Source organism: Scyliorhinus torazame, chromosome 26 (genome assembly GCF_047496885.1).
Source record: "Scyliorhinus torazame isolate Kashiwa2021f chromosome 26, sScyTor2.1, whole genome shotgun sequence".
In the NCBI taxonomy this organism is placed as follows: Eukaryota; Metazoa; Chordata; class Chondrichthyes; order Carcharhiniformes; family Scyliorhinidae; genus Scyliorhinus; species Scyliorhinus torazame.
In genome coordinates this window covers 19858937-19872161 of record NC_092732.1, presented here as the reverse complement: position 1 = coordinate 19872161, position 13225 = coordinate 19858937, and the positions used below count along the sequence as shown (strand labels likewise).

Genomic DNA, 13225 nt, shown 5'->3' with positions numbered 1-13225 from the left:
GAGGGTGAGTGAGAAAGACAGTGAGAGAGAAACAGTGGGAGGAACGATGATGAGAAATAAAGAGGGTGAGGGAGAAAGAGGGTGAGAGTGAGAACGAAGGTGACAGAGAAAGCAGGTGAGCGAGAGTGAGAGAGAAAGAGGGTGAGAAAGAAAGAGGGTGAGAGCGAAAGAGGGTGAGAGAGGAGGATGGGGAGGGGGAAAAAGGTGAGCGAGAACCAAGGTGAGAGAGAAAAAGGATGAAAGAGAAAGAGAGTGAGAGAGAAAGTGCTTGAGAGTGAAAGAGGGCTAGAGAGAAGTGGGCGAGAGATAAAGAGGGTGAATGTGAAAAACACAGAGAGAAACAGTGGGAGGGAAAGATGACGAGAAAGAAAGATTGTGAGAAATAAAGAGGGTGAGTGAGAAAGAGGGTGAGAGTGAGAACGAAGGTGACAGAGAAAGCAGGTGAGTCAGAATGAGAGGGAGAGAGAAAAAGGGTGAGAGAGTGAGTCAGAGAGAAAATGAGAGAGGAAGACAGTGAGAAGGAGAGCTAGAGAGAAATGGGTGAGAGCGAAAGAAGGTGAGAGAGGAGGAGAGTGAGTGCGTAAGAAGGTGAGAGAGAGATTGAGAGGGGAGGAGGGTGAGTGAGAAAGAAGGTGAGAAAGAAAGAGAGTGAGAGAGGAGGAGGGTGAACGAGACAGACGGTCAGCCAGAATGAGGGTGAGATAAAGTTGGTGGGAGAGAAAGAGGGTGAGAGAGAAGGTGTGTGCAATAGAAAGAGCGTGAGAGAGAAAGGGCTGAGAGAACAGGTGGTGAAAATGAAAGAAAGAGGATGCGTGAAGAGAGTGAGGGAGTAGGAAAGTGAGACATAACCATAGCGAGGATCGGGATAAAGAAGGTAAGGAGAATGAGAGTAAGAGACAAAGAGGGCGAGGGAGAAAGGAGGTGAGAGAGAAAAAGGGTGAGAAAGCAAGAGGGTAAATGAGAAAGAGGGTGAGAGGGAATGAGAGTTGTGTTGTTCTCTGCTTTACTTGAGTTCGGGTGGTTTTGATGCATAGTGTTGCTCAAAGAACAACAAGCTTTGTTCACAACCTAAACTTTTTATTAAGCACTAGTGACTGGATTCGACACATCCACCAGAAACATAGCTTTGATAAATAACAGACAACCTACTCTTTTCACCATCTGAACTCACTACGAGTTTAAACTACTATCTGCTCTCTCTCACTATCTTCCTTCAGTCTGTCTTTAACGAACTATTTCAGCCACCACCTTCTCTATCATCTGTCCCCGAAAGCTTAGCATTATCCCTTATATACTTGTGGGACTACCTCCATCTAGTGGCTGTCTGTATACGTTTCATCAACCATTGCATTGTCTTCATCTGTGATAATGCCACAAGAGTGAGAGAGAAAGAGAACAAAGAACAAAGAAAGGTACAGCACAGGAACAGGCCCTTCGGCCCTCCAAGTCTGCGCCGACAATGCTACCCGCCTAAACTAAAATCTTCTACACTTCCTGGGTCCGTATCCCTCGATTCCAGGAGCCTGTCGGGAAGGAAAGAATAACTTTAAAATCTTACCTTGCAGGAGAAGCAGCCTCCAGATTTTCGGCGGAAGCAGTGTCCAGGTGCCTGTCGGGAAGGTAAGATTAACTTAAAAAAACTTACCTTTCCAGCTGCAGGAAGTCGGCTGTGGGGATTTCTGGGAAGATTGCTCAGTGCCTGCATATAGTTTGGGCGGTTGCTAAACCCGAGGCACTACACTTGTAGTGTCCCCCACCCTTCCACCTCCTCTAACCTAAGGTGTTGAGTGATTATCAAGTAAGTCTTCCTTTCTTTTTCTTGTTTTATCTAGAAGGGATGGAAGGGAAGGCAGTACAATGTTCCTCCTACAGAATGTTTGAGGTGTGGGTCGCTGGCAGTGTCCCTGCTGATTTCATCTGTGGGAAGTGCACCCATCTCCAGCTCCTCAGAAACCGTGTTAGAGAACTGGAGCGGGAGTTCGATAAACGTCGGATCATTCGGGAGGCAGAGGTGGTCATAGGTAGTAGCTTCAGGGATGTAGTAACTCCGAAGAATAAAGATAGGTGGGTGACGGTGAGAGGAGCTGGGAGGAAGCAGTCAGTACAGGGATCTCCTGTGGTCGTTCCCCTTAGTAACAAGTATACCGCTTTGGATACTGTTGGGGGGGGGGGACTTACCAGGGGTAAGCCATGGGGTACAGCTCTCTGGCACAGAGTCTGTCCCTGTTATCAGAAGGGAAGGGGGGAGAAGTCCTACTCTTTCCCTAGTCATTCGCTTATTCCTGACATACCTATAGAAAGCTTTTGGGTTTTCTTTGATCCTACCTGCCAAATACTTCTCATGTCCCCTCCTTGCTCGTCTTAGCTCTCTCTTTAGATCCTTCCTCGCTACCTTGTAACTATCCATCGCCCCAACTGAAACTTCACACCTCATCTTCACATAGGCCTCCTTCTTCCTCTTAACAAGAGATTCCACTTCTTTGGTAAACCACGGTTCCCTTCGTCGACGCCTTCCTTCCTGCCTGACCGGTACATACTTATCAAGAACACGTAGTAGCTGATCCTTGAACAAGCCCCACTTATCCAGTGTGCCCAACACTTGCAGCCTACTTCTCCACCCTATCCCCCCAAGTCACGTCTAATGGCATCATAATTGCCCTTCCCCCAGCTATAACTCTTGCCCTGCGGTGTATACTTATCCCTTTCCATCATTAACGCAAACGTCACCGAATTGTGGTCACCGTCCCCAAAGTGCTCTCCTATCTCCAAATCCAACACCTGGCCTGGTTCATTACCCAAAACCAAATCCAACGTAGCCTCGCCTCTTGTTGGCCTGTCAACATATTGTGTCAGGAAACCCTCCTGCACACATTGTACAAAAAACGACCCATCTAATGTATTCGAACTATATCTATTCCAGTCAATATTTGGAAAGTTAAAGTCTCCCATTTGCTTGTCCAAGTCAGTTTGTAACTGAATGGTATCATTCCACAAGGAGCTGTGGAATTTGCCTTAATTTGTTGAAGCGGTTCCCTGGGCAGAAGGAGCTGACTCATTTTCTATTTCCCTCTATAATAACAGGAGGGTCTTCCCTCATCGCCAAATCTGTTTTTGTTATGTACATTTAGATTACTTAAATATTTTTATTTCCAATGAAGGGACACTTCGGCGTGTCTCATCCACCTAACCTGCACATCTTTGGGTTGTGGGGGCGAACCCCAAGCAGATATGGGGAGAATTTGCAAACTCCACACGGACAGTGACCCCGGGTGGGGATTCGAACCCGGGTTCTCAGCGCCGCAGTCCCAGTGCGATCCACTGCGCCACATGCTGCCATAGAATCGCCAAACTTAACTCTATCCAATACTTCGGTAACGGCCTTTACTAAGACGGGTCGCTGCTTGAGGGAATGCGGTGCACTGAGGACAGAGGAGGTATTCTGTGACTTAACAAATCAACACTCTTCACAGCGATCGCCAGGGTGAGAGGCAGATGGACAAAATGAGAGACGGCATGAGAGGTTAATGGCAGGGAAAACAGAGAGAGATGAAGATATCAAGACGGAACTAAAAGGAGAAAGAGAAGAATGCAAACCATGCACATTGAAGACGGCAGAGGAATGTAGAGATAAACACGTAGAGAGATAGCGTGAGTGTGGAATGCAGACAAGTCACTCAGAGATTGATAGTAGAGCTGGAAAGAGTTAAAAAGTTATGAGGTGGTGGTCAGACCGCAAAGGAAAATAGGAATGAGTAACGCGAGGGAGTGTCGTGTCGTGTTAGACAAATAGGAGAAGAATAGAACGAAGACAGCTACAGAAATAAGACACACTGTGGTTTAGAGAGGGCAACAGGGACTGTGCGTGTGTGATAGATCGAAGCAGGAACAGGGGTTGCGCGCCAATTCTGACTGAATTTAGCTCCAGTAAGAAGCTCAATTTGAATATTCTCAAGAAAAGCAGAGTACAGTTGTGTTAATTTATTTGACCGACATCAGACCACAGTCCAGGTCAATGGTGGGCACGTTTGAATACGAAGCCCGATACCATCGAAGACAAAAGTAGCGCACTTGATTGGAATGCCTTCCACAAGCATTCATTCCCTCTGCCACCTATACACAGTGGCAGCTGTGTACCATCTATAAGATGCACTGCAGCGAATCACCGAAGGTCCTTCCGCAGCACCTTCAAAACCAGTGACGTCTACCACCTACAAGGACAAGGGGAACAGATACTCGGGAACACCACCAACTGCACGTTCCCCTCGTTCCTCCATTCATGATGGCCTACTGAACATCTCATTGGAATTACTCTCATCCTCAAGGATAGTCCCCCTTCCACACATTTCCCATATACCTCGTTCGCCACACAGCTGTCACGGCAGTGTTTATCAAAGGTCTCAAAGTTGCTGCTCGAGCTGAAGTCTGACCTGCAGTATTCTCCACTTCTGTTCCCATTTCAGAATACACTTTCTGATCTCCAACATGTCCCATGGACTTTTCCTACAACTTCCAATATGCTGAACAGAAGTATCCCACCTTATAGCAATGGGAACACCTCAGCTTTCGAGTCTAATCTCCACCCTAATTACCTTTCAGCCTGGTCTGAGGATGCGATCTCAGAGCGTTGCCAGCTGTCCATTCCTTCCCTTGGCGTCCTGCCTTCCTTTAATTGTCTCCCCTCCTTCCCTTTCAAAGGGGTGACGGAACAAAGATTTAAATTTATGGATCAGCATATTGTCAGCCATCATTGCTGGCTGTCGGGCGGCCATAACCCTTTTGTCTTCAAGATGGATTCTGATCAGAGAAGGGGATGAATCATAGATTATTCCAAGAGAATGATTTCTGTCAGAGGCACACAGGCAGTTTGATCCCCCAATTCTACTTTCCACCTATTACAATTGCTCTGCTTAACCCTTTCACAGGGAACATAAGTCAGTCCCACTTATTTCCTGAAATTCAGAAACTTTTGGCGATTTACGTCCGTAAGCAATCAGTGTGACCCGAGATCACCTTTTGTCCACTTTCAGTGGTGGCTATGAGCTGAGCGGTCTCACAGAAGGGGGCTCTCGTTTATAAACGTTCGTTAAGACTCTTTAACCGCAACAACCGGGAACCAAAAGGACAGAAATTTAGCAACATCCCCCCCCCCCCCCCGCACCGAATGAACCACAGGGCCAAGCAACATGCCGAGGAATGTGCAACCCGGCCGGAAAAGCAGCAAAACTGAGGAGAGCGATCCCTCAGCTTTGGAGAAGGGATGACCCCGTGGCGACACGGAGCAGCGACGGGTGACCTCACGGAATTTCCAGTGCAGACACAGGCAAATGTAACATGCTGAATTTCATTCCCTCCGAGTTCCAGAAGCACAGGGCGGCAATGCAGGTAGACGTCATGGCAGGCGTGGGGCGGCAGTGGAGGCCGCGATGACCCCATGAAGGAGGCTTGAGGCCCAAGAGGTAACCACAGGAGGCCTCGAGAAAGTCGCCACACATCAGGGGGGGTCGGATTGCGGATCTGGAAGCTGAGGTGGCGAGGCTGGCCAGGTCTTAGGGCTGAGGGGAAATGGCGATGACGAGGAAAACAGCTCAAGTCGGCAAAAGCTGCAGATCGTGGGGCCTCCAGAGGGATCGGAGGGAGGATCCCAGTCGAATAGGGAGCAGCGATGCTCGGGAAGCTGGTGAGCGAGGAACATTTCGCCAAAGCCGCGGAGGTAGACCTCGCTCACATGTAGCTCCGGCAACGGCCCAAGGCGCCAGGATAAGGAGCGGATCCTGAGGATGGCGATAAGCAGGAAAGGATGGAAATGAGAAGGACAATCCATTTGCCTGTACGTGGACATTGGAGCAGACCTGGCCAAGCGCTGGGCAGAATTTAACAGCTCCGAATCCTGACTGTATAACAGCAAGGTGCAGTTTGGCATGCTCTACCCCACGAGCTATGGGTCAGCTAGCAGGTAAAGGACCACTATTTCGCCAACGCGGAGGAGGCCACCAAGTTCTTGCAGAAAAGTGAACATAGAAACAGCAGTAGAAGGGATTGATTATTGCGTGGCATTTAGGGACTAAAGAGGGACAGAGGTGAGCACATGAGGGAGTGAGGAGGGCGGGAACCGGGAGAGACGTTAACGGTGTTAAATGCCGATGTCACAAAATGCAGATTCGTAGACACCGGATGGAAAGATTTGCTCCTTGTCAAGAAATTGCCTGCTCGTGTTTCGAGGCTGTTACTGTGGGGAAAGATTGCATAGGCTGGCGCTCTGAACTCTAGGAAAGAACAGGCTGGTCGGCGAACTGATAGAGCTGTTGAAAATTCTGAGAGAGGCTTCAGCGGAGACAGAGAAAAACAACAATTCCACTTGTGGGGGAGAGAAATGACTGAGAGTCCATCAATATCATAGAGATTATCATACATCCAATCGGCGGAGCTCAGGTGCAATGTCTTTGAACAGAGTATGTGGTGAATGTTGACCGAGCTCCCAAAGGAAAAGATCCTGGTGAATAGCAGTGTTGCATTTCAGTGGGGAAGCTGGATTAGCACATGGAGGAATGTACAGAATGTATCTGTTGATGGGTCGAGACAAAGAGGAGGTGGAAGGAGTTACCAGTAGAACTTGAAATTACCGTACTCCCCAGGACCAGATGCAAATCTGACTCAAAGAGACAGGCGGGGAGATGCAATTGGGTGAGACTGTTACTAAAATATAGACATCGAATTCTGGCGATTTTTAGTTTGGTATATTTTTGTTGAATTCGAACAAGTTAATGTGTTGCGGGTAAATGTAACACAACCAACGCTCTGAATTATGGGCATTTCTCTGGACCCAGGCATGTAACAGCAATGATGTCGTTGGATTTAGCACCATTGACGTTTGATGCAGTTTGTGCAGTCTGGTCCCTACACCACATTTTCAGAAGCGATAACCGCGAGTTGAGGATCTTGCCCTTTCAAGGCAGAGCAGTGCGGTAGTACCTTTACTAAGTGCCTATCAGGTACCCAACAGGACGCCCTCATCCAAGATGTGCACCTCTTTCAATTTTCCAGTGCGCAACTTTTAAACACTGCACGTAACTTCCGCAACATGAGCATTTTCACAATGCTTTGCGAGTACAGAGTTCCCCAGCGCCTAATCGGTGTCAATCCCAGAGTACCAGTGAACTGGTTAATGTCCAGTACGCTGCAGCAGCTGTTTCCCGGATCAGACCTCTTCATTCCTCATTCAGAACTGTCCAATTGCAGGAGGTGGGTCATTGATATCGTCATTCGTGCAGGAAATCACTCCCATACCATGAATATTTAATACTGGTCTGAAATGTTAAATCGCAAAGCCTTGCCTGCCCTTCTGGGCTGTAAAGAAAGAACATGTTCTCTCTGAGCGGAAGAGTGGAGTGCGCCTGTCAGTGATGTTAGCGTGGGGGAGGGAGGCATTCGCCCCCGTGTATCAGGATCAATGATTGGCCCTGAACATAGAAAAAAAAACATAACCTTGGTCATTGACACATGGTTGATTGTGAGCTCTTGCTCTGCAGCGTTCCCCACATAGCAACATCCACTATACTTCCATTAGTCCTGAAGTGTGTCACTTTCTCTTTTTGTCCTGGTATTCATTCATTTGTATCTTGTCACTAGATTACTCCCGGTGGTGCCGTCCATGCAAGCAGAAGGGAAAGGCTGCCAAACAAGCCTTGTGACTGTGCACATTTAGGTAGTTCAAAGTCAGAGATCTTGAAGAGCCGGAGCCTAGGACAAAACAACCTGAGACACAATAACTGTGAGAGACAAAATCATTCACCATTCAATTGTTAGTCTCGACATTTGATTGAAATTAGATTTATTAATGAGGGAATGGGCTATTTTATAGTTTACTCTTGCACCCCATCCTTCATTGGGAATATTGTCTCTTCCTGATACAACAGAACCGCTGGTGAATGATTTTGTCTCTCACAGTTATTGTGTTTCAGGTAGTTTTGTCCCAGCCTCCGACAATCCACTCTCTGGCTGAAATACATAAAAGGTGCACAATCACAAGGCTTGTTTGGCAGCATGTCCGATCTGCTTGAATGAACGGCAGCACCGGGAATAATTTAATGATAGAATACACGGCTTGGTATGGACACATCGACTCTCTGCTCTCTGATCATTGCAGGTGTCCAGGACACTGATTCTGTCATATATTTATGAAAGGAAGGAGCTCTGAGGGATGTCCTTGGTAGGTGGAAATGGCTCCAATTGGCTCTGCACGGCAAAAACTTGCGATTCCTTCTTTAATAATCAGAAGTCTAGGTACAACTGTGATCGAACCGAAACTCCCCATCCCAAGAAGCTTTCCAGTCACCTCCCTCATTATTACACCAAAGGCTGAAATTGCCAGGATTGATCCTGTGCTTGGTGAGGAGTTTGGAATTCAATTCCTTTGCTTTCTACTGGAATGTTTACAGGGCGGGATACGGAGGGTCACACCACTTTTATTGAATTACCTTTGTGTTATCGCTTTATAAGTACGAGTCCATGTGTCCACGTGTACTTATATGACCAAGATATCTCATACACCTTACTCTTTCTATCTTTATGTTTCTGAATTGTCAACCCTATCAGTATTTACAATACACGTGACTGGCGGGAGATAGTGGGATGAGGATGGAATCTGAGTGTCCTCGGGCTGGCATGGATAACGTGGCCAAATGGCCTCCTTCTGTACCGCGACTTTTCGATGATTTAAGACATTATTTTGACTTTCCAATGATGAAATTGAAACCAATTTCCATTTGCCACCTTCTCCCTCGATTCTACTTTGAATGTGTGACCACTCTTCAGAAATCGCGCCAATTGAATTCTCTTCAGATTTGGATAAGCACTACTTTTGTACATTAATGACCTACATACGTGTGACGCTGTGTATCTTAATGATCAACCGGCAGAGTTTGAAGTGTGTTTCAAGAGTCCGGGAACATATGTAGACCAGAAGCTAAGCTTCACAGAGAACAGCGGCAGCATATTTAAAATTGCTTTTAATTAGAAACTAAAAGTGTTTGAAATGAATCATAATGCTTCAGAGAAGGTATAAAAAGTTCTGGCAGATATTATTTGAACGGTTAACATGGCAGTCTGGTATGGTTACCTCAATGTGAACAGCAACGGTAAGCTCGCGAGAATTGTCAACACTTCAGGTAAAACCGTTGGTCGACAGCAGACGCAACTCAATAATTTGTTTCACAAAGTAGCTCAGAGGAATGTTCAGACCATCACCAGTAGACCCTCTCACTCTTTGAGCCGATGCTTTATAATGTTGCGTGGGACAATGGGCTCCAGCGGTATTTTTCCCCAGTACCATGAACACTAAATAACATAATTATAATTTAACTTGCTGTTTTTCATATATATTGAGTGAAATGTGTTCTGCGTGTGTGGTATGGATGAATGACATATATTCGCAAAAGAATGAATGGTGGCAGACAAGCAATATTTACTCTTTTGAACTGTTTTTACTGCTATACTGGATGTGAAACCAAATACAATTGTACACTTTTGCATCGGAAATTAAACGCTATTATTATTCCTCCAAATCATTCGCAATATCGCAACGCCATTTCCAGCAAGCAACTGGCCATTTGTCCCCTCTAATCCTGCCGCACTATCTAAATTCACATTAACAATTAGAATGCTGTTACGTGTTAATTTCAATCACCAAGATATTGGTTGGGAAATTTCTGGGAGATTGATATTGAAAAGAGTTTCTGTATATCGGGAGATGTCTTTGTTGTGACTCAGTGTAACAAAGTATCTGTTCATCCAGAGTAATCAGAATGGAGATATAAATTGGAATATCCAGACATAACAAGACAAAAGTCCATTGAGATGCATTCCAGCCATCGCGCTAAGTTGATGGACTGAATTCCTACCAATTAGTTCAGAACTCGTCCTGACATAACGAGGAAATCTACCACTTTTAGAGAGAATAGTTCCAAATGCGACCCTTCTTTCTAAACATACTCTACATCTTCCATCTCTGACATGTTGGTTTCAATCAATAATTCCTGGGTCAAGGAAAGATGGAATCATGGGAAATTTCATACATCACTCTCCACATCTGTCTCTGACTGTTCAGGGCCTGTTTACACCATCTGGCTCAACAGTGCGTTCACGAAGTTAAACTTCCGTACCGGCTGAGGCTGTTCATGAAGGCCCCGCCTCCTGGCCCATTGCCGCTCGCATGAGGTGCTGCAATCCACAGGTTACCTCACCACCAGTCAGCTCTCCCACTCACAGGGGAAAGCAGCCTGTGGTCATCTGGGGCTATTGTTACTTTGATCACTTTCCCCAATTCACATTTTAACCCGTGAAACGCATCTGAATCCTGAACTGATATTTTCAACAGAAATCGCAGATGACATTCAATTATTTGTCAATTATTGGTCGTATTGCAACATCGTTTAATGGTCGATCAATTTATTTATATTTACATATCGACATTTGAAATGAAATGTCGCTGGAACTATCCAATCATCAGAGAGTTCTCACTATGACTAGACTTTGCTCTACAATTCTGCCATGCCTTAGCGACATGGTTACAGCGGATTATCACAAATGATTCTCAACACTTTATCCTCTACACTGAACAAAGGAGTCAGTGTTTGGCGCAATGCACGGGGAGAGTTTAGCTGCTTTACAGAAGCCTCCTTGGCTCTATGTTTATTTCCATTAAGTTTCGGGTTTTTCGGCATATCCTGTCTCCTCCAGGATTCATCAAGGAAAAGCCATCCAGGTTCTCATCTGCCACCTGCCTTCTTTTTTGATCTCTTCTCCAAAGCGGCCAAGTCCAGGGAGGCATAGAGAGGTCCGCCCTGAGGCTGGGAAATATATGAAGCATTGACATTCAGAAATAGTTAACATAGATGTCAAATTATCCCGAAATGAAATCGACTTCAATGAAGTGACAAAACGAGACAACTAAGAAGGATACCATTCGGCCCATTCAATCCGTATTGGCTCCATGAAAGTGGTAGTCAGTTAGCGCAACCTCAGTTTAACATTCCCCATATCTTCAACAATTCTCCTCCCTTCAACCATTTCACAGATTCCCTTTTGAAAACCACTGTTGAATCTTCTTCCAGTGCCCTCTATATCTATCTGTGAATGTATCTGCAATAATTGTCTGGACAAATGATCTGTGATAGAGTCGTGAAATTGGAAAGCAAATTAAAGCAGACATCGTCAATGTCTCACCAGACAACTGCGGCGATGTAACTGTTACTTTTATTCAATATATTTATTGTTAAAGAGCGAACCTGATAATCATGTTTCCCCGTGTGTTATCTATAGGGTCCGGCAGATAAATCCATATCCAGACAGAAACACAGACACAATAAAGAGACTTACACCGAAGAATCGCAGAGAAGGGGGTGGGAGGGGGGCGGGGGCACATCAAGAGTCCATTTAGACCATGCTGTCAGTGCCTAAATAAAATAACATGAAATATAAAGCACGCTGGTCATTCTTATCACACTGCCCATCTCCCGATCCGTTGTTTTAAACATTCCAACACATTAAGTGAAGATCCAGGTGCCTTATTAAATGTTTCTGCCTCAACCTCAAAATCAGGTAGCAGAACCCACACTGCTCTTATTTTGCGCATTTCACGGCTATGCAAGACCCTGCTCGTTTGACAGCAACTTTTCAAAATACTCGTCAAAGCTTTCAATGAAGGTATTCTGCAGCCCATTCGGAATCAATAGTGTTCCAAGAACATCCATTTAATAACGGCGCAGCGAATGTATTTTATTTGGATGTTTGTTGAGGGATTAATGTCAACACTGGATACTGAGAGCTTCTTGCTCCAGAGTCCCAACACAACCCCCTCGCTCCTCCGCTCCTGCCCCCGCAGAGGAATATGTTCTGATTTTAGTTAAAGCGACGAGTGTGATTTGAAACAAATAAATGTGTTCTATAATGTGCTCTGCCAACCACGTGAAACATCTAGCGTGGGATGGGGTGCACATTATTCCAAAAATCAGCAATTATCTGGGCAGCTTGACAGCATATTAATTGCACTTACCCGTAACGCACCGTCATGTAATCTCTGTGTCTGTGTTTGGCGGAGTTCGCCTAGGTATTAAAGAATACAATATGAATTTAAATATTATTTCTTCCGGCGAATAGATATTCAGCTGGTGATAGGCGAAGACAATGACGAATCAATGCGCCAATGGCCCTAATTGTCAATGGGAGTCAATCCAAAAGCTTCACACATAAGCCTGTGTTCCCCCAATAGAACAACAGCCCCTCAATGCATCACTTCTCAGGTAAAACGTCAATGGAGTCCAATTTGCCAAAGGCTGGGCAATCCCTGTCTAGTTTCCACTGCCCATCTGGTATATTAGCGACAGATTTAATAATCCACAATTGGCCGTTTTCTGGCACCAACAGGAATGAGATGATTGAAGAATATTCTGATGGCGGTCAGTCCACTTATCAATCGGTGAATTCCCGCTATTTGATATTTAATCTGTACCAATGTTTCAATGGAACTTACCCGTTTGTCGCTCTTTCCGCCCCTGTCTTTGTGTTGTCTCGCTCAAACTGAAACTGAACAAGGACAAGAAGTATTAATGAAGTGTTAGGTCATCCAAATCCTGGCACAGGTCCCAGAAATAGCTGAGAAAACAATTAATTGTACAGCTGTTTTAGATTCATCTTCAAATATCGAACAGAATGTCAACATGAAACATTGAAGTCAGAGTCGAGTTTGAACTGGACTTCACACAATACTAAACACAAAGAGAGTGTCCGTGATGTAGTTTGCAAATGTCTCAGTCACTTACTTTTCATTTTGGCTTTTGTTGTCCCATTTTCCTGAAAGAAGGAACTATAATTAGCAAAATAAAATCAGGAGAAGATAATAACATTGGATACGCAATCATGGCAATATCCCTCATCAACAGGATTCCTCACCTGATCTGCCGCCTTTACAAATCCAAATGGGAAGCAGAATCAACAAGAGAACCAGAACCGCCAGGACAGCGATGAAAGCGGGAAGGGCCCGACTGCACCATCCTGCAGAGACAACACAATTAAAATCTGCTTCTCTGTCTCATCCTTATCTCCTGGCATTCTCAGTTGGGAAACGGAACTCAGTTAAAAAATCGGAACCTGAACCTTGGGAGGGAAAGGGGGAAAGTAAACCCCGGGAAACTGATAGCAACACCTGAAATGGAATCAAAGAATTTACAGT

General features: G+C 45.4%; 1 long non-coding RNA gene across 1 annotated transcript; it reads right to left on the bottom strand.

The window, feature by feature from the left end:
* Positions 1 to 10426: 10426 nt before the first annotated feature.
* Positions 10427 to 13014, bottom strand: LOC140403066 (uncharacterized). Its single transcript, XR_011938240.1, has 5 exons — positions 12946 to 13014; positions 12816 to 12846; positions 12527 to 12579; positions 12050 to 12099; positions 10427 to 10844 (listed from the first exon to the last, which is right to left on the bottom strand). It is a non-coding gene; the product is annotated as an uncharacterized lncRNA (long non-coding RNA).
* Positions 13015 to 13225: the final 211 nt, after the last annotated feature.